This window comes from Terrapene carolina, unplaced genomic scaffold, assembly GCF_002925995.2.
Source record: "Terrapene carolina triunguis isolate 2854851 unplaced genomic scaffold, T_m_triunguis-2.0 Scaffold33392, whole genome shotgun sequence".
NCBI classification, from domain to species: domain Eukaryota; kingdom Metazoa; phylum Chordata; order Testudines; family Emydidae; genus Terrapene; species Terrapene triunguis.
The window spans coordinates 3108834-3127349 of record NW_020697743.1 but is presented as its reverse complement, the minus strand read 5'-3'; positions in this window follow the sequence as shown (position 1 = coordinate 3127349).

Here is an 18516-nt window from a genome sequence, read left to right as displayed (position 1 = left end):
ACTCACTATGTCTGTGTCCAAGTCCTGGAGTCCCCCAGTTTTCCTCCACATGGAAACACCCCAAACACGCACTATTCCCAGGTCTTGCATCTGAAGAAGTGAGGTTCTTACCCATGAAAGCTTATGCTCCCAATACTTCTGTTAGTCTTAAAGGTGCCACAGGACCCTTTGTTGCTATTCCCAGGTTGTCACACCAAGACCCCAGAGCATTTGCAATGATGCCAATTCCACCTCTCTTTTCTCCTCACTCCGTGGCCCTATTAAAACCTTTCACCCCTTGGTGCTATGCTTCACAGCAACTCAAACTAAGATGAAGTCAGAAGCTGCTTGAAAAAAAATGATTTGTACCAATTTGTGTCCTCAGCCTTATTCTCTCTTGTAGCCTCTTGCAGTTCCCACCTGCGTATCATGGGTGACCTCCTGCTTCCCATAGGTGGATGCTGATTTCAGGTGGAGGATATTACACCCTTCCATGGGTCAGCGCTGATGTGGGCCTCTCCGCATTTTCATGGGCTGCTGCAGAGATGAGCTTTTCAGGGGTTCGGAGCTGTGGGGGAGGGAGCTTTGGCTTTGGTAGTTTGTTAGGGGCACCTAGAGCAATGGACAGGTGCCCCTTTATGTACTGAAGTAAAGAGAATGAGCCTGTGGATCTTCCCTAGCTGTACATTGCAACTACGGAGGTCTGGCCTTGAGGTCTGTGCCCAGTACTGCACAATTACGCGGGGGGTACAACTGCAGCCCTTGCTCCTTTGAGCACAAAGGTTGCTCTCTCCTCGCTGCTGCAAGGCACCTCAAAGGCGCCAGGGAACACACGGGGGTATGGCCCTGTGCAGCCTTCCCAGCCATCAGAGCGACCGACTACAGAGACGAGGGCACGGTCTACATCCTAAGCCATGATTCAGTGAGCTGCATGCGGCGGCATTCTGCTGTGCCTTGCTGCAGGACAACCCATCCCAGAGCTCTCCCTGTTTCCACAGAGCTCTGCCCGCACTGGTAACAAGTCGCTTGGGAGAGATGGTGGCACTTCAACACTGGCCCACGTTAGAGAGTTTGGGGAGTACAATGGCTCCCAGAGCTCCACAAAGGCCAGTGGGAGGAATGCCTACTTCAACCTCTTAGGGTCCCTTAGTGCTTCAGTCCTGCTTCCCCTCCGCACCCTTCAGCCAGGCTTTTGCCCATGGGGCACTACAAAGGAGCAGCCCCTGGATCTGGGGTGCACAGATACTAGTTGTGCCCAGCTGCTGTGTAAAATTCCTGTGCCTGCCACACCATCTCCATTTGCATCGACGGTGCCCCTTCATTGGGGCATGTTTTTCAGTAGGCAAGGTGGTCCAATGGAAAATGCATTAGACTAGGAGTCAGAAGTCCTGGCTCTGGCACAGATGTGCCAGGTAACATTGGGCAAGCTCCTTCACCTCCACGCCTGCATTTCCCTTCTTGCCCTTTGTAATCGCTGTTGGGCAGGGACTACCTTGCTGTTTGTACAGCACCTCCCACAGCGAGCACCCCCTGTCCCCACCTTATTCGGGACCTTAAAAGCACCACTTTAATTCGGGCACTGTTCTAAACCTTTGCCTGTTTTCTAGCAAGAGACCAAATGGTTGTTCTCAGAGCTAATCCTTCAGCCATTACACTTAGGGATAAAAGGTCACAGTGGGTACCAGATCTTGGAGCTCAGCAGTGACCCTGGAGAGAACACACATAGCTACTTCTTCCACGCCAGACAGAGTGTCAAGATAACGAGCTCCGTTAATTCAGACACAAGGTATTATCTAAGACACCATAAACAAATCCTTGTTCTCAGCTATTTGGTCAACTTCTTGGGGATGTGAAACATGTATATGTAGTGGAAAGGAAATGTTTAGTCAATAAGTGTCCATATAGTAACATGGGGCTTCTTAAAAAAAAAGGCTTTTCATCAATTGGAGCAATTAACTGTTCTTTGCAACACAAAGGTATTATGTAACCAGAAGGTTATTTAGCAGTAAAAGAACGGTCACCTGAAACAAATACACAACCCAATAATTATGTTTTCTTCTAATACAAATAAAGTGGCTATTTCAGGACAAGTGAGTCTGGAGTATTTTCTGTAAATTAGAAGCATTTGTAAAGAACGTACCACTTAGGCCGTGTTTGCCAACCGAACCGATTAGTGTAGGTCCCTGCCAGACACGTGAAGCCATACTTATGTGACATGTAATCCCATTGGCTTTATAGCCATGCTACTAATAGCTAATTACAACACAAGCTTTTGGTCTGTTGCGGTAACATCTGTCAGTGCGCTATGTACAGTTTGCAGCAAGGACATGTGTTTTGTTGGTATATTGTCTTCCAACCGCATCAAGGTGGTTCAGAAAAAGAAAGGACTCCAGAGAAGTGTCAAGATAAACGTTTCTAACTCACCAATGCACCGACCACTGCTGTCCAGTTTAATCTTGAATAGGATCAGTACAAAAGAGTCCCGGCAAAAGCATTATCTGCAAAAGGAGCTGAATGAAGGACGTGACTGCAGAACCCAGAGCATGTGGGGCCAGGGGAGAGGGGGCTAATGTAGACCCCTGCATATGCCTTTATCGGAACAAGTGTTAGATAAACTGCTCTAGGATTTACTGGGATTGTTCTGCCTGCTCAGATTTAGCAACATGTGCTAGGTCAGCAGTGGAAGGCACAGTAGGGGGTCCCTAAATCGGCTCCTCTGTCAGGCACTGAACTCCCTTTCCCCCCTCCCCCCGCAGTCCCCCCGGCTAGCCATCAGATGGTGCGTTTGTTCGCCCGGGTCTGTGAAAGCAACTAAATATAGAAGCATTGTGAGTTGCCCTTGACAAATATTGTGGCGGTTATTGTACATTGGGATGAGAGGATTTCCTGCCTCAGCTTTAGCTTATCTAGATCTAATTCATATTCTTAAAGGGACTGGAATAAAGGCTGCAGTTAAGACACCAGGCCTGGGCATCAGGAGCAGGGCCGGCTCCAGGGTTTTGGCCGCCCCAAGCAGCCAAAAAAAAAAAAAAAAAAGGCCCGCGCGCGATCTGCGGCGGCAATTCGGCGGGAGGTCCTTCGCTCCGAGCGGGAGTGAGGGACCGTCCGCCGAATTACCGCCGAATAGCTGGACCTGCCGTCCCTCTCCGGAGTGGCCGCCCCAAGCACCTGCTTGCCAGGCTGGTGCCTGGAGCCGGCCCTGATCAGAAGACCTGGGGTCTATGCCAAGACCTGACCCATTGGAACTATGTCCCACTCCCCCCACAAAACTTATGGTGCTCACCCAGTGTGAAGTGCTTGGTGATCATGGGATGAGAAGTGCTGAATATTTTGCTTACAGCTCACTTACTCTGTTTTCCTGGTGAAAGAAGTGATGTAATTAACACAGACAGTAAGTCATTAGAAAGTTGTTCACATTTGGTTTGTGCGTAGGATTCGTGGACTTGTTAGGCCTTCAGATGAAGCGCATCTAGTTCACTGCCCTGGCACTCGCAAGGAGACATTTAAAACATGACAATTTTAATTACGTGAACTGAAATGCTTCTCCGTCCCCAATAAATGACTGTAGCTCTTGCAAAGTGCCCTGAGTGACAGTGCTGAAGGCTAAATCCCAGTATTTGCCCGAAGACCAGATACGGCTTGAATAGAGGCAGGGCCAGTTTCTTAGCTGTAACCTACCAACGTGTCCTTGTGCAGAGACAGTGTCTCTATATAACACATCCATTCTGCTATGACTTCTCTGCCAAGACTAGGGTGACCAGATGTCCCGATTTTATAGGGACAGTCCCAATATTTGGGGCTTTGTCTTATATAGGTGCCTATTACCCCCCACCCCATGTCCCGATTTTTCACAGTTGCTGTCTGGTCACCCTAGCCAAGACTACCAATTAGCATGGTGCAGTGGATGTCTGGTTACCAGGACCTGGAGACCTCAACCACCGGTTCACTTCCTCCCTGCCATATAACAGCTAAGGAAGGACTTCCAAGCCTGACTGCCCTGCCCTAGTCTTGAAGCAGTGATGTAAAAGGTTCCACAGCCCATAACCCCTCCTCTGCACTACCTCGTCCCCTCACAGTTATGTTTTAATAAGTCCAGTGGCAGTTATACCCATACACCCAAGGTCAGGATCGGACACTGCAAAGCCACTATACAGGTGAGTTCTAGGGTCTTTCATTTGCTTTTTCTGATAAGTCGTTACTGCTTTTGAAACCTGCAAACGGTTCCAGTGGTGTGAAAGACGTATTTAAGCATAAACAACATGAAGCCAACAGTGTCAATTTCCAGCTAAGGAAGAGGCCAGAGAGCACAACAGAGCTGCTTGCTGTGCTTCATTTTAGCCTCCTTTTCCTGTCTCCATTGTTGTTACGGTCGGGTATACACTTTGCATTTCAAAAGCCCATTTTTTAAACTTCAAAGCAACTGCTGCAACTTGTTCCTTATTTGGAGGAGGAATTTAAACCACTGGCACTGAGCGAGTGCAGGGCATTTTAGTGGTTCTTTGAGTCTACTCAATGTTTAATTAGGATCTGGATTAAAATTGATTCAAAATCTTGGAAGAAGCTAAAGAAAGTTAACCCACCATGAATACAATAAAAAGATTACCATCATACAGAAAGTGGCTAAAAACAGACTGAGTAAGGAATTCTATGTACATCTGAAGTCATAAGGACCAGGTACTGTCCTTTTACTAATAGAAAGGAACCTATGGCTTGAGCTCAGATCTAGACAATGCTCCTATTTGTGGTTTTGGGACAGGTGGATTGATTTAAAATCAGAGAAAGTTAAAGCACAAAATTTAATCAGAATTTAAAATTAGCAAGCAGGAAACCTTGAGTTAAATCTTGTTTTGCTTTTGTATTTTTTATTTTCCAAAAGAAACATTGATTTTCATTGGTTGGTAACCATTAAAACATATTGATTTGGAACTAAATATAGCCTTCCCACTAAATTTGGTAATTTTGCTAACTCGGCAGATATAGCATATCTACAGACGTTAAAGCAATTATATAGCTTAACTTACATTTATTCGTAGTTTTAATTTTTACATGATCATGTTAGAACTGGTGAACGATGCATTTCATATTTACTAGAGGATTAAATATTTGTTATTTGTGTCAAGCTCTATTTGTATGGAAACTTGGACGTCAACACAAATGCTCTAAAACAGCATTAATTTTGGGGGGGAAGGGGTTTGGTTACTTAAATAAAACTAATTTAAAAGTGCTGGGTACATAAGAAAAGTTTATCAAAACATGTTTTGCATTTTGTTCTTTAAAAACAGTATCTGTAGTTAGTGAATCAAAGTTTCTGGTCATGATTGTAGGACTATTAGATCTCATCCTCTTACACTAGTTTAATTCATAGATCGGAATAGGACAACAAAATTTCCTGATTTTTCAGCTCCCAAGCAGTTTCTTAACTTTGAGTGAGCTAGTCATTGAACTGATCAAGTTGAATAAACTAAAATGAAGAAAATATTTCCTCTGCAACTGCAGAAGAGGCTACTGCTGTCACAAAGCTGGTTTAGCACTTCAGCTATTTCTGGTTTCTGCTGCTATACCAATGACTTGCAACAGCTCAGTGGTTTGATTTTCTTTAAAAATGCAGCAGCAAACATACTGCTTAAAATCATTTAAACTAAATGAACAAAAAAAATAGATTATAGCAAGTTTAGGCCTTAACAGAGGCTGTCAATTTTAAACAGGTTTATTAAAAAGAAAAATGTATTTAATTTAAACTAAAAAAAACAACTTTTTTTTGTTATTGACCCAGTTCTGGGAAATAAAATGGAAGTCTCCCAAGTCATTTTTGCAGGTGGTTTCCACCCCGGTCCCTCCATTCCCCTTATTGGGGAAATGAAAAATGGTCAAAAGAAACATCAAACTTCTTCATATATCTATATATATATTTACATAAGAAAATGACCAACACCAATCAGTGCATCACTTTAATCAACCCTACAATTCCAAATAGGAGTTGTCAGACTTCAGAAGGTCCAGATTTTCCAGCCCCTACCACAAATTCCACCCTCATATTCATTTATAGTCTGTCTACACTGCAACTAAAAACCCATAGCTAGCCCATGCTGGCTGACTCGGGCTCATGGGGCTTGGGCTACGGGTCTGTTTAATATTGTGCAGACATTTAGGTTCAGGCTGGAGTCCAGGATCTAGGGCCCTGTGAGGTTGGAGGGTCCCAGAGCTTGGGCTACAGCCCAAACATCTACACCACAATTAAACAGTCCTTTAGCCTGAGCCCTGCGAGCCTGAGTCAGCTGGCGTGGGCCAGCCACGGGTGTCTAACGGCAATGTAGACACACCCTCAGAGTCTGTGGTAGTCAAGGGCTGGCTCTCCTCTGCTCCAATCCAGAGAGACCACTCCACTGCTAATGGTCTGATCAGGGCTTACTGCAGAATCCGCTCTGCTGCTGTTGGTCAGGTCCTCTCCTACACACTTGCTCTGCAGAGGGCACAGAGAGTCCAGGGAGAGAAAACCGAGCAGAATAGGATTGTTTGAGTCCCTCTTCCTTAGGAAACAACTCCTGGACTCTAGAACAGAGCGCTTCTCCTCACCTCCTGTTGAGCTTGAGTTTCATCACCAAGCCAATGTCCACCACGTGAGAACTCAGGGTGTCTCACCCACTCAAGGACATGTCCTGACAAGTCTTATGGCCCTTCCTGAGTACAGAACTCAAAATATATTGTCACTGACACACACAAATTCCAATAAAAGCAACCAAACTCAGGAGGTTGAAGTATAGGTAAGCATTGCACCATAATTCAGGTAGCTAAAACTGGCTTTTCACCTTCTCCCCTAACCAGAAGCAGAGAACTCTGTCTCTGTACGTCTTCTGCCCCTAGGGTTAAAGTACTAAATTTTTTAATATGCAGAAAATGGAGAACTTAGCACTTCCAGTTTACTGAGAACAGATTAAAAGAATTGTCAGACACTGCCTTGAAGGAAAAGTTGATGGAAACATTTCCAAAAAAAACAGAGACCACACTGCCATGGCAAGTGTCATTAAGTTCTGGGTATGCTACGTGTAACTTGTTTTATTCACACAAACCCCGCTCCTGGAACAGGGGTGGTCAAACAGCATGCAGGCAGTCCTTTCGTTCAGGTTTTTTTTTTTAATGGACTCCAGAAACTGAGGCAATGATTACATGAGAATCTCATTTTAAGCCTTGGGCTGGACAGTGCTGCGTACTCTGGTATAACAGATCAGAGTATTAAATTCTCTACATTTACCACCTGGAGCCTTCAAAATGTATTATGCATGGGCCATGTAGCAAAGAGAGCCTGAGACATAAGCCCTTGTATTAGAGGCCTGGTGCGAGGCCTGAGGTCTGAACTAAAGTAGTGGTTAAGCCCTGCTAATATAAAACAAAGTTAGCAAGAGACAGGCTGTGAGCAGACTCACAGAATCTGGCAAGAACAGGGCTGGTATTGCAAAACCACACACATTCCTGAGACGTGCTGGGCACAGGACACTCACGTGAACACATTCCAGAAGGGTGGTACCAGAACACCCCGATACCAAGATGGTACAAACACATTCCTCAGGGATAACAGGGACACGGTGGCTTCTCTTAAAGATAAGGTCAGGCTGACAGTGTGATGGTGTAGTGAGGCGGCCTGGCTCCCAGCCGCCCCCGAGAGGTACGAGCCCCTCTGGACGCCAAAGTGGGCGGGGCCAGTGGAGACTGCGCCCGCCCCCCAAAGGTCAAAGCGCAGGACAGGAAGTATAAAAGCCCCACCCCAGAGCTCAGAAGCTGCCTGGCCGCCGGAGAAGCCAGACGCTGGGGGCCTAGCTCCCGCTGGGGAGACTCCCGCAGCCTGTGACCGACCCGAGGACTGGCCATACCAGTCAAGGCCGGATGACGACCAGACCCCGGAGAAGCTGTTAAGCCTACCGGAGAGAAGAGACCCAGAGGAGCTGCCAAGCCTACCGCTCGCCGAGTACCCTGAGGAGCCCATGGTGCTCGATTCCGTGGAGGACACCGACCAGACGCTAGAGGGGGAGGTAGGAAGTAGCCCGGGGGCAGCTGACTCTAGTCTGGCTGCAGCACACCCAGAACCCATGTCAGTGTGTTGCGGCCAGGATCCCCCCTTACACAGCAGCAGGTCTTCTGCCGCTGTTAGGGCCCCGGGCTGGGACGCAGTGGAGTGGGCGGGCCTGCATCCCCCCTGTCACTGCTCTTACGGGTGGCAGTCTCCCCCTCGCCCCAGACGCCAGAACCGGGAGTCTGGGCTTGTCCTGAACTAGTTGCTCAGCCCCTGCCTGAGGGTCTGAGCTCCAGACTGTGTGTTGCCCCGCCCTGACCCAGGGCCTGGGCTTGTTACTGAACTATTTTACTCAGCCCCTGCCTGAGGGCCTGAGCTCCAGACTGTGTGTTGCCCTGCCCTGACCCATGGCCTGGGGCCTGATATTGAACTATTTGCTCAGCCCCTCCCTGGGTCCTGAGCTCTAGACGGTTTGTTTACCACCCCGCCCTGACCCAGGGCCTGGGCTTGTTCTGGAACTATTCGCTCAGCCTCTGCCTGAGGGCCTGAGCCCTTGACTGTTTCCTGCCTCACCCGGCTAGTTCCCTGACTCAGCGGACCTCAGTAGTGAGGTGGCCTGGCTCCCAGCCGCCCCAGAGAGGGGCGACTCTACCAAAACCCTTCTACAGATGGATAGAGAGGTTTTGATCGAACCAACACGTACAAGGTATGGGTGGTAACAACCCACGTCAGGGGGCAGTAACTAACCACATCCGAGGGGCGATACGCAACTTGTTTGTATCGATGTATAAAATGGAGGCTCAGAGGGAGTGTCTCTGACCAGCCTAGGGGGCAGTGCCCATCACTGACTGAGCTGCATCCATTGTCACGGGCACACATGTGCTAGTGTAACAATAGACATTGATCCAGGAAGCTAGGACCATGCTTCATCGGCAAGAAACCTGGCTGGGCATCTTTGCTACTGACGGGTCTTGTGGTCTCATTGGGTGGTTCAGCTGAGGTCTGCTGTGCCATCCATGCAGAGCTGGGACAGCACACCGAGAGAACACACACGCAGCCAATGTCTGACGGCAGGCCATATGTTCAATGTTCTTGAGGCTTTGTTTATATATTTTGTGGTTAGTTGTTTTTCTGTTCATGGAACTTTAGGAGTTAGTCGTCTTCCATACAGGAGTAAAGCCACAGGCATTTAAATTACTGCGGAGCATGCTCGAAAAGTTAGGAATGTCTGCAATATATGATGGTATCTATACATGATCTACTTTAACTGCTTCCTCTGAGCTATTCCAGCATGACTTATATAGCTCCTTGTCCTCCAGGTGCTTTACAAAATGGTATTTTTAGCAGCTTGAGTAGTTATGGATAAGCCAGGATGCACATGCATGTCCTGAGGTTGGATTTAAAGAACTAAAACTATGATCAGGGACAAACTGCCAGAGGGAAAGGAATGCCACATGTGCATGCATCAGCTAAATACCCTGGGCCAGACATCTTATTCTGATAAGCGTTAATGAACTCCACTTCAACCTGCAACAGAAGGCAGAAGCAGATAAGTCAGGAGGGTTGGGTCAGTCTCAGTGCCTTACAAGCAGAGAGCAGTTTTGAACGGGAGATTTAACTGTTTAAGGAGTAACACAAACAGCTTATTGAAATGCCAGCTCCCTGAATGCATTTCAGGGGCTCACTACATAGCTATGCTTTTGAAGCGTATCTGCAAAGAAAGGTTAGATGTGGGTCCTTGATACCCTATAAAGATTTTTTTTCTTGAGCTGCATGTTTTTGCCTTAACCTCAGATATGTGGCTGTCCCTGGTTCCATGTCTGAGATGTGGGTAGTAACCTTCCTCAGCTTCAAGTGAAGAGGTGGAAAGCATTGGTCTCTTTTAAAGTCATCTTTTCCTCCAAGTTCAAGAATTCACCTTGCACGTTGATTTGCATTACACTGATGCCCAGAAGCCACAATCATTTACTGGAGTCCCCCTGCAGTAAGTGCTGTGCAAACTCACAGCACGCGTGCTCATGACCCAGAGAGCTTGCAATTTAGTGTAAGACAACTTGTGTGAGGTGGATGTAACCAAACAAGTGGCAGGAGTAGAAGAGCACAGAACACAAGGACGCAGAGAAGAGTAATATTGATTTACACAGGCACAGACTAGTTATTTGCATTATCACAGGGCTAGCTGAGCTGCTGTCCCCTCCGTGGGTCTGAATGCATCCCAACGGGCAACAAGCATCAAGCTTTCACCCCTCACATAATTCCACCGAGAGATTCTCCCTTTCAGACCTCTGCGGACCCACCGCGATTACTTCAGCAAGTCCTACTTAGGTTCAGTATCTGTAGTTCTGCCTTCAGGAGCTGTGACTAGTGGTATTTACAGGAGTGTTCACGCAGCCTTTTCAAAACACAAGATTATTTATTCTTCGGAGTAGGAACACCTAGTATAAGAGAAGAAGGATTTTAGAAATTAAAGCCTCTATATGCAGATTATGTACCTAGAGCTTCCCATTGCCCAATGTTAGCTAGGAAGGCCCATCTTCTTCAGAGGCCTGGTCTACACCTAAAAACTAAGTTGACATAGCTACAGTGCTCAGGGCTATGAAAAATTTCCACACACTAAGACATAGTTAGGTCAACCCCTGGAAACGCAGCTAGGTCGATGGAAGAATTATTTTGTCCACCTAGCTACCACCTCTCAGAGAGGTGGATTAACTCCAGCGACAGAAAAATACCTTCCAACGACCTAGGAAGTAGCTACACTACAGTGCTACAGAGGCATAGCTGCAGCGCTGGAGCGTAGACATACCCTACGTCTTGATGTTGCAGGACCAAGGCAGGTAGGCTCTTCTCAATTAATAGCCCAGTCATTAAGAAAATACTGACTCCGCCGTGTTTCACCCAGAGGCATCTCCTCTCTAGTCATTGTTTTGTTTCCCGCTTGTTGTTTTTCCCTAGAGATGCCTTTTGGCTTAATTCTTAAGAGACAGAAAACATTGCTATAGCAACCAGCCAATTATATAGCATTCATCAAATACAGAGCAGGCCCACATCTTTCACAGCACTATTAGCTTCTAGCGATCATCAACAGCTAGAACAAAACTCACTTTGTGTGGCTAGAACCTGATTAACTGAATGAGGAAGTCTCTAATGTGATATTCTCTTTGGCATTCCTGTAGGGTGAAAAAAACACGGTCCACACCAATTTAGCAAGTTTAATCCATTTAGGACAATATACCGTCATCTTAATTAAAAGCACAAAATACAAGTGCGTAAGTAAAACAGATTAAGTAGGAAAGAACAGTGATCAGTTACCCGTCCTGAGGTGCAGATGGGCTGTTTCTCTCATCACCAAATCTATACTGGTTTGATATTGGGGGAGGGGGGGGAGGAGGGATCCTACATAGCTCTGATTATTTTTAACAGTTCAAAACCTTTCATACCTTTTACACTTCCATGACCCGTACATTCGTGCATGCCTGTGTCTAACCACTCATTCCCGTTGTCTATGTTTGATACATTTCATGCTATGTACATGCTGCATTTTTATACCAAAGCACTTCATATCAATCACATGCAAATCATTTGCAGCAGCATCTCACCCTAGTCAAATGTTTCTTATTTTTCTCAACATCGACTTGTGCATCTTGTTCTTATCCCTGACATTTTGGGCGTGAGGCACAAGCGTCCTTCTCAAGCGTCCTGGCATTTGATAGTTAGCAAACACCTGTTTCCCTTAGCTGTTAGTTAAGACACACTCACAGTTTAGGACATTTGTTCTAACAGGGAATTATGCTAAACATTAGCCAACTACATTTTCCGCTCTTATTAAAGGTTACACAGCGGATTTGGTTCACTGAACGATAGGCCTTAACTTAGCAATAGGTCCTTTGTCTTAATGGCAAACAGGTTCAGGCCTCGTCTTAACTCTCACTCAATATACGTCATTAATATGACCTCCAGCACGCCAGTCAGCCACTGAGTCTTTCAGGATAAAAAGGATCATTAAGACCTGAACAGGTATTGTTCAAATCCATGACAATGGCCAGTGTTCAGGAAGAGCCTACACAACTGCATTCCTGTGTGTGCCAATAGCAATTCCACCAGCAAGACAGGCTCGGAGATGCACAGTTGCATGTGACTTTTCCTAATGATCTGGCCTATTGTGTCCTGATGGAGCTCTGTGTCAATGAGTGATGCTGCACTGTCACTCCTTTCTTCATTTATTTCCAAGGTTTTGGGGGTGAGGAGGGTGTTAAGTTGCTGTCGCTTCCCAACTACTCCTTTATGACAGGCTAGGCCTCTGTCTGGGGTCCCACTCAAACCAATATACTGGGTCACGACAATGGTACTCACATCCGGTTCCTCCCAACGTTCATGCAGCAAATCTAAAATCCCCAGAGGCTGACGCACATACAATAGTTCAAAGGGGGAGAATCCTGTACAGGCCTATGGGACCTCCCTTATGATGAAGAACAATAGAAGCAGTTCATCCCAGTGCTTGGGGTCAGATTTGATGAAGTGCTTCAGCATTTCTTTTAGGGTTTTATTAAATTTCTCTCTCAGACCTTCTGTCTGTGGACAGTATACAGAAGTTCAAGAATTTAACCTTCAAAACGGTACACAACTCCTGCATCTCTCAAGGCGAAGTTGGTCCCATAGTTGGTGAATATCTTGTGAGGGAACCCCGTGGGCAAAAAAGTTTCATAAGTTCTGGTGTAATTGCACTTGCCTTTGCCATGCCAAGGGGATCAGCCTCCTGTTACCAGGTCATGTAGTCGATGACCACCAAGATTTACTGGTATCTGGAGGCACTCTGCAGTAGGGGCCTGACCACGTCCATCCCTATCCTTTCAAAGGGCGTCTCAAATCAGTGGCAAAGGAATGAGGAGAGCTTTCAGGGCACCCTTGGTGGTGAACAGTTGACATTCCAGGCAGGAGGAACAATATTCCCTCACTTCCTGATGGATGCCAGGCCAATGGAAGCAAGCCAGTACCCACAACAGCATCTTGTCCTGCCCCAAATGGCCAGCACAAGGGATGTCATGCGTGAGTTGCATCACTGGTTGATGGCAGATTTGCCTGGCACTAGTAGTTGTGGCCTTCTCTCCTCAGACTGTTGGTTTAACTCCATGTGATACAAGTGCTCCATAACCACCAGAAAATGGCAATATTACTTCAGGCGCTAAGGTTCTGTCATTTCTCTATTTATGGAGACCAGTTGCTCATAGCTGCAGCTTAACCTGGGATTGTCCCTTTGTTCCTGAGGGAAAAATTTCCAGCTTGCAGTAGGACCCTAAGTCGGGGGGGGGGGGAATCTCTTTTCCTTCTCCACCTCTGACCTTGGTTAGGGGTGTTCTTGAGCAGTCCTCCCCCGGGTCTTCTGGTTCTTCAAGTCATGTTAGGCCCGCATCTTCTGTTAAAAGGCTAGTCTCGTCATTATTATTGGGTATGCCGATTCTCCAGCCACTGTGTGCACCCACAGTCCGTTGTAGCCGCCAGCTGGGGTAGGCTCTTGCGATCACAAACGTGTAGGGACAAAAATCAGGAAAGCCAAGGGATAGAATGAGTTACAACTGGCAAGAAATGTTAGAGACAACAAAAGGGAGTTCTACAACTACGTCAGGTTAAAAAGAGAAAGATCAGGGACGGTGTGGGTCCACTACTCAATGGAGGAGGTAACAGAAGATGGGCTGCTATGCGAGAGCTGGCGCCCGTGGGGCATGTTTCTGACCTAAAACACTGGCAATGTGTCTCTTCATTAATATCTAAATAGTCTAGAATAGCAGCTTTCACTTGCCTGTAGTCCTTGGCCTGTTCTTGGTCTAGGTTGCAATAGGTCAACTGTGCCTGTCCCATCAAACACGGTGCCAATATCAAAGCCCAGAGTTCGGGGGTAGGAGGGTAGTGAGAGGCTAGTGCTACCCTCTCAAAGGTGGTCAAAAATGCCTCAGGGTCATCACCCGATCCCATCTTACTTAACTTCACTGGGGCCTGCGGGAGGGTTACCCGTGCAGAGAGGGGCCTTGCTGGGGGCCCCCGTGGGAGCAAGACTAGCCTTAATTGTCAAACCAGGTCCTTCTGTAACTCTTTCTGAAGGGTTAGCATCTCTCTCAACAGCTGTTGTTGCTGGGACGCTTGCATCTGCTGCTGTGTAGTCCACTGCGGCAGCAGCTGCTCCAACCACGGACGCCAGAGCTCTGGCTTCATCTCACGTAGAGCCCCTGCGTTTCTATTCTCTATGTAGTGGTTTTTTGTTTTGTTTTTTAGAACACCCTTCTAGCAGGCGTGGTGAGTGATAGCCGCACTCTATACTGTTTTGTGATAAGCTGGGCTGTCTCTGGGGTCACTCCAGCCTGTCTGGATTCTCTGCTGGTCTCCTGCTTAGCATGTTCAGTCTGAGTTTCCTCCTAAGAGGCCTGCTTTGTATATGGTGGTCTGGCACAACGGGACCTCAGGTCAGAGTTCACCTTCAAGCTCTACCCCATGGTGTTCAGCTTCTCCTGGGTCTCGTAGGGGGCGGAGGGGGGGCTTGGTGGCTGTTTTCCTCTCACCTGCTCTGCAGCAAGAGTCAGCCACTGCTGGGGCACAGCAGATTTCCTCCTGGTTGCCGCCCCTTCCTGTGAAAGGTCTCCCAGCCGGTGAAATCTCTGCAGCTGTGCCTATCTGGCAGCAGTTGAGCGCAGAGGAGTTGGTTAGCCTTCTTCTGAGTGGGATGGGGGTGTGCCCCACCACACCCCCATTAGCAAGTTTTATCCATCCCCAGGCTGGAGGAAGGCAAGCAGCTATCCCAGACACTTAGCACGTGAACACCTTTTGAGATGCAACACTGAGGCTACGTCTATGCTCCCTTTCTGTTGGCAACACTTCTGTCGCTCAGGGGGGTGAATATCCCACCCCCTGATCGACAAAGTTACACCGACATAAGCACTTGTGTGCACAGCGCTACGCTGGCTGATGCTACTGCGGGGGTGGGTTTTTTATGCTGTCAGGAGAGCTCTCTCCCATCAGCAGAGATTGTTTTCCCCAGATGTGCCGCTGCAGCCCTGGATGTGTAGATATGCCCTTAACCGTATTTGCCCTGGTCATTCCCTTGAGTTCCAGCATAGGCAATCGGCATTAATTCGCATGGATGAGCGTTACCGACTAACATTGGTGTTAAAGTACATGTAACGATAAGCACCTCAGATGACAGATGTGTTAGTATCTTCTGTTGATTTCCAGTTGACTCATTCAAATAGCAAGTTAGGTTATGGAGATTGGGACTATCAACCCCTAGATCTAAGTTGCCATAAAGCAATAGGGCTTCCATGAATGCTGCCTGATTTGTAGTAACAGCGCTCAGTTGCTTTCAAACCCAGGCAGCTGCTTTCAAATTCTATCAGAGTCGTTAGCAATTAGCAGTTTGACTCAGACAGGCGTGGTTGTTTCGTGAGCCCAATCTCCTCAATGGTCTCTTCCAGCCAAAGCCACGCTCTGAGGTGCCATGAAGGAGTGTGTAGCAGTGCAGTACGGATACAACAAAGAAATGGCAGCTTGTACAAAAGGCAGCAGGAGCAATGCACCCACTTAGAAGGAAGGCACAGGATGCATCACTGTAGTGTGCCAAACCGTCTATTGGCTTCCACAGCCTGGCCTGCAACAGAACCCTCCAGGTTCTCCACCGACATCCAACCCCATGACCTGGTTTTGCACTTCCTCACACCTTGACTTGGCAGTGTTTTTACACGCTTTGTACAAGAGGAAGTGACAACACAAAGTGCAGCGTGCGGGGGGGAACAAAACAAAACTGGCTTGTCAGGGGATGCTCCAGTCACCACTTGTCTGGGACCTCCTCCTGGGCACTCTGGGGATTAGCTCTGGGAGGTCGACGCCCCTTCTCACAGTTGCATGCCGCCACTGCGTCTTTCTGGTCTGCAGCCCCTCTGTCACTCCAGGAACTGCAGCATTCTCTTCATGACTCAGCCCTCTGGCCTGGGCACTCAGCGTTCCCCCCTTCTGAGGTATATCAAAGTCTTCCCCTCAGCAGTCCTAAGCAGTCTTCCCATTCGCTGCCTCAGGTGCCACCCCTTCAGTGGCTGGTAGGGGAACCAGGCCTGCCCTCTATTCTGGGCTCCAGTCCAGGGACCCTCAACCCAGCAGTGCTGGGCTTTACTCTCCCAGCCCTCATTGCTCCTCCCCTGGACTGCTTCCTACCACACCGGGTTCCCCCACCCCTTTCCCTGGGTGCACCAGCTCCAAACCCTCCTCCCAGGGAGTGACTGCCCCTTCCCAGCAGCAGCCCCCATCTGTTCCCAGCTTCCTGGCTTTATAGGCCCCTCCTGTTCCTCCCTGGGTGAACCTGCTTGCAATCAGTTCCCTGCTCCCTGGCTCTTCCTCCAGGTACAGCCTGTGGAGTCAATAGGCCTACCTAGCCACCTTAACTCCATGCACTCCTGTGTGGAGGGGACACCCCACCACAAGGCCTTACATTTTTTCATGACCCATTGTAACAGTTGAGCTCCTCTGGGCAAAGCAGCCAGCAGTGCCCTGGGTGAAGCACTCTGCAGTGAGAAATGACTCACTCCCGGGAGAGGGCCTCCAATGGAGGACTATCTCAGAGAGAAGCGAAGGCCAAGCCTGGATGAGTTCAGAGCACGTTTCAAGATGCACCTTTTTGCAAAAGCCTGCCCAGTAACCAGAAGCAAGCAGTTGTTTACAACATAGTAGTAAGAGCTCATGTGGCTGGGAGACAGTGATGCTATTTTGGTTTTGGCCCTGGGCACTGTGATAAGCATCCTAGAAATACCTAAACCAGACAGACACTGCTCCCCTTTCGCCAGGATGTTAGCTGTTTCCTAGAACTTGGTCCTGCACAAACTATCCCTTCAACTTCATACCCCTAAGCATTTGCCTTCCTGATTTCAGCCTGAAAGCCACCTACCCTGGCACCCGTTTTACCACAAGGTATGTGTTTGGTAGCAGCCTGTATTGTAGGCAGTGCTGGTAGTGATGCCTATAGTTAAGGTTGCCCAACACTTCCCATTATAAAGACCTTGTTTCAAGTGGCTTTTATCTTTGAAAGCTTCATCCTGAGGCAGGCCCTCAGCATGGGAATTTTCAGCCCAAACAGGTAAAGTTTTATGGAAAGAGTCACCTAGAACAGTGTAGCCATTTCAGAGAACGTTAGGGGAAAATGTGATTTACCCAGGATATAAAGCATTTTGCACCCATTACACCTAGTGTCAGGGATGTGCTTTTTGCTGATCCTGTGAAAATTCACTCAGACTGAATTAAGTTAAGCCTCTGAGAACGTGCAGTTTGCACATGCTCAGTGGAGGTTTGAGTGTGGCAACTAAATTCTCTGAAGGTTCCAACTGCATTGTGCATGCTCCATCTCGAGGGGACAGAGGCTGAAAAGGACTTTTCCTCAATCTGCTCCCAGGCCCTGAAACTGAGAGCACCATCGCTTTTCTTCCTCTCAATGCTCCTGCTGCTGGCAGCCAGGCAGGATGGAGGAGGAGGAAGCTGCCCGACTTGAATACAGAACAGCGAGGAGCAGGGAATGGTGGTAAAAGGGCAGGGGGCAGAAGGGTCCAGAACCACTAGAGAACACTCCCCTCCAGAATCTGGTCTAGAACCCAGGATTCTAAGTCTCAACCTTCTCTTGCTGTCTATGAAATAGCTGTGAAATACATTTGTTAGTCTCTAAGGTGCCACAAGTACTCCTGTTCTTTTTGCAGATACAGACTAACACGGCTGCTACCCTGAAACCTGAAAGCAGAGTGTTCTCATCCCCCTCTACTGGCAGGACATGGCTAACAGCCTGCTATTGCTGCAAATTACTCCGATCAAGTGGTGCTGGTCTGGGCTGTGGCAAGAGCTATCTATAATTGTGCTGCTGACCCATGGGGTTAGTATAGTCCACATGCTGGAATTTCCTTTTAAAAATACTAGCAAATATATATTATATACACACACACACACACCTTATACACATACATACACACCACGGCATTAGGATTATTAAGGTTGCCAAGTCAAGCACTCAGGATTAGGAAGTGCCAGAATTTGCTTGTGCAACCTTAATTCAACCCCTTTGCCCATATATCCATTATGATACCGTCTTTAATTACATCATCCGATACTATTCCCCACCCCGCCACAGGGCTTCCTGCCTCATTTGTTGCATACATTAGGTGGCTAGTGAGTGAGGCCAGAGACTGCAAGAAGAGAAGGGAGGGTCTCACGGTTAAGCCAATTTAAATCCAGCCTGGCGAATTTGAGTCTCTCTGCTTCTGCCACAGAGTTCCTAGGTGATGCTGGGCAAGTCACTTAAAGTGCATAGTTGACTGTGCTCCTCCTTTTTCCAGGGACCCAATTTGGGGTCTGATTTGCTGTAAGATTGAACACTCAACTGCTCCTGCGGTCCAAGGGACTGGAGCGCTACTCTGCACACGCAGAGTGCTAGAAAACACTACGTCCTGTAAAAAAAGAACAAGTCAGTAGGGCGACCAGACAGCAAATGTGAAAAATCGGGACGGGGGGGGGGGGGGGGG